Here is a 4,157-nt window from a genome sequence, read left to right as displayed (position 1 = left end):
CAAAACCTCGCAACGAAATCAATTAATATGGAACGTTTTTAATCAATAAGAATGGGACATTTCAGTTGGTATCAGAGCGTTGGTCTTAGAGAACCAGAATTTTGCATTAGTGTGTCTTATCGAGTTTGTTAGGATGCATTAGTGAGTCTGGACTTCGACCGTGTTTACTTGAAAAATGATTGCTTAACAAATTTTGTTGGAAACTATATATTTTTAACATGTCAATATTATGTGATATATTAATCTCTTAACGTGTTTGATATTATGTGATAGATGTCTACCTCTAGAACAAGTCCCATTGACTCACCTAATAATAATGAAGAGTCAAATGTAAATTGGAATGATTCGTGGATTGATTCACAAGTTCCCGAAGAGGAATCGGAAGAAGAGTCGGAACCGGAAGAAGAATCGGGACAGGAAGAAGAATCGGAACCAGAAGAAGAAATAGAACTAGTGGGGGAAATAATAAAACGGTTAAGCAGAAGAAAATCCTCAACCAACCGACCATAGTTAATTATGGTCAATGGTGTTTCCGCCAAGGAAGCAAAGTATTGGGAGGATTACCAATTCTCCGATGAATCGGATCCCGACAAGGATTCCGATGATGTTATAGAAATTACCCCAACACAATTTAATAAGGCAAAAGAGAACAATAAGAGAAAGGGCATAAAAATAGAGAAATTTGATTCCAAACCCGATGAACTTTATATGTATCGTCAACACCCGTATTTCTTAAGTTGTGACAATAACCCGGGAACCTCTAAACCACCAGGTTTTTCTAAACCAATGTGGAAAACGACGGCTCGTATTAGGGGAACATCATATATCCCTAGAAACTTGGCAAAACGAACCAAAACCTAAGAAGAAGAAACGAGCGAGTCGGAATAAGATAGTTGTATTCGTGTGGTGTAATATATGTAATATAGTGTGCTTATGCTTTATGATATATGTAAAAATTGCTTGTATTAATAAGTATTTTTTTTATGAATCTAACTCTAGTCTATTTTACAGTATAAGAACACAAAATGGATAGACAACCCAATATTTTAAGAGACCTACCCGGAGACATGATTGATGAAATCTTGTCTAGAGTCGGTCAGAATTCCTCGGCACAACTATTTAAGGCAAGATCAGTTTGTAAGACATTCAAAGAATGTTCCAAGAATGCCTTGGTTTATAAAAGGCTTTCGTTCGAAATATGGGGGATATCACATTGGGAAATCCATAAGTTACGATGTGTTTACTTTGACGCATATATTGCGGGGAACCCAAATGCTATTTTACGCAACGGGTTAAGAAATTATTTTGACTCAATATATCCGAATATAGGACTTCGTGATTTAGAAAAAGTGGCTAACATGCAACATAAAGAAGCATGTTATGCTTACGGGTTAGTAATGTTCGCTTCTCACCAAAGTGAGAACAAGAACATCGGGCTACAACTATTAAACAAAATGTTCCCACAAGTGACGGAGTCGGTAATTGGGGTAAGAAATGAGGTTTTTAGATTGTTACAGGACTGTTGGACATTACGTAACCCTCGTCCCTTTGACAACGTTACAACACGCTGTCTTATCAACGGCCATAACAGTTATGTTCCACAAGACAAAGGATGGGAAGTAGTCCTAGTAAAACCAGAATGCATGACTTATTTCTGGATGTATGAATTACGTGTCTTTATTGCCTTTGCTGAATGACTTGTGTACTAGCTAGAATTATCTTCACAACCATCTTGTATCAAATTTATTGTGTGCTATATTCCATGCTATAAGTAAAATAAGCGGTATTGTAAGTTTGTAAAATATGGTGTAAAAGTTTGAACGTGAAATATTATTATAATCAGTTTTTCATATAGAATTGTAGTAGTTGAATTGTATATTAGCTACTAAGTATGAACTTAACGGGTAGGTACTGCCCGAATTTAAACTTATTAAATGCTAATATGAAGAAAAAGCTTTTATAAATGAGTTCATATTATGCTACGAGATACTATTGACTACTCTTAATATTCTGTATGATTAATTTGTTTCATTTGACAATTTTGAAGGAAATGGCACCAACTACTCAACACACCTTGAATATGAGCGAAGAGGAATTTCGTGCCTTTCTTGCTTCAAACATAGCCGCAGTACAGGCTGCGCTACATACCAACAATAACCTTGGATCTAGCAGTACAGGAAATCGTGTAGGATGCACCTACAAAGAATTCACTGCCTGCAAACCTTTGGAATTTGATGGAACCGAAGGACCAATCGGATTGAAACGGTGGACCGAGAAGGTCGAATCGGTGTTTGCCATAAGTAAGTGTACTGAAGAGGACAAAGTGAAGTACGCTACGCATACCTTCACAGGTTCTGCGTTAACATGGTGGAATACCTATCTAGAGCAAGTGGGACAAGATGATGCTTATGCACTACCGTGGTCAGCATTCAAGCACTTGATGAACGAGAAGTACCGTCCCAGAACCGAGGTTAATAAGCTCAAGACAGAACTTAGAGGGTTACGAACCCAAGGATTTGATATTACCACGTATGAAAGACGATTCACAGAATTGTGTCTATTGTGTTGATATTGCTCTAAACATACATATTATTCAACGCAATATCACTTATATTTCATAGGTTTTTATCATCTACAAAGACATTCAATGCGCATTTCACGAGAAAAACGACAAAAGAGTGAAGTTAGAAGAAACGACGATAAAACGATAGTTTTGACTAGATTTATATCAAGAAACGTTTATCCGAATGAAAGTACAAGATTGATGAAGAAAAGAGTTCAAATGTATAGTACCAAGACAGTACACGTCAACACGAGATCAACAAAGAACAAATGAAGAAGAAAAATCAAGAAAACTGGAAATTTGCCTTACACGAATCGTGAACTATTACACGAATCGTGTAATATCTCTGGTCATACACGATTCGTGTATATATACCCGATTCGGGTAATGTTAGGCCACAGCACTATTACAGATTCCAGAAGGTCGGCTGCTTTATTATTTTAAAAACAATACTTTCTCTCAAATTGAAGACAGCAAGGATTTCAACGAATTTTTGAGCTCAACTACTACTACTTGGATCAGTTTAAATACAGAGAAGATATCAACAACACGGAGGAGATTACAACACAAGTTTAATATAGTTAAATTATTGTCAATTTTATTACGCTGTAAAAATAGTTTCAACTATTAAGGGGGTATTGTTCGTGATTAAGGGTGTTATTGTACGCGTGAAAGGGGTGTTATTATTGTAATTTTTCTACTGTTTGAAGTTAATGCAAGTGAAGATATTTTAGTAAGTTTACTCTGTTAAAATTAGCGTTGTTATTATGTTTGCATATCTATATTTTTATGTCTACCTTAGTGTAATGGATAGCTAAATTTCCCTAGTGTTTGCTTAAATGTAGAGCCCCTAGTGAAATGGATTGTTACCATTAGTAAAGTTAAAATGTAACTTTAGTATTTTTAATATTGAGCCTAGTTAAAAGAACCATTTTTATGTAATTAGGTATTTAACCCTTGCCACTTAATTTAGTAAATTTAAATAACGAGAGCTATATTTATTTACCTAAATTAAGCTTCAACATTAAAAATGATCTAGACGAATTTATGGATAAGTTATTGACACCAATTTGGAAATAAACTTCGGTGGTTTGGGTGATATCAATAAGTTATATGAAGGTGAAATTATAAAAAGGGAAACCGTTATAATTTGGGTATTGACGAGGGTCAAAACTAGGCTAGGTCTCAATTTAAATACTTAGGGAATAGTAGCTTTCTAAAAAGAATCCAATGAAAATTAGATTTTATTTAGTTAAGTTGTAACTTTATATTTATTCGAGAGAAAAATGTAAAGTTTGATACTAGAACATTTTAATAGGGCGTAAAACTTAAAACAATCCATGGACCTAGGGGTGACACAATTAAGTAAACACTCCCATTTACCTCATTTATATTTCTTATAAAATTATTATCATCTTTATTTACGAATTATAAGTTTAAAATATATAAAAATCTATAAATAAAACATTTAATGTTCGTAACAGTATTTGTCACATATTTTTCACTTACACGAATCGTGTAGCCTCACACGAATCGTGTAAGGCTTGACGCGGCTACAGTATCATCTAGGTCAAAAATTAGGGTTTTGATTAAT

This window comes from Rutidosis leptorrhynchoides, chromosome 3 (assembly GCF_046630445.1).
Source record: "Rutidosis leptorrhynchoides isolate AG116_Rl617_1_P2 chromosome 3, CSIRO_AGI_Rlap_v1, whole genome shotgun sequence".
NCBI lineage: Eukaryota > Viridiplantae > Streptophyta > Magnoliopsida > Asterales > Asteraceae > Rutidosis > Rutidosis leptorrhynchoides.
This window is presented reverse-complemented; position numbering follows the sequence as displayed.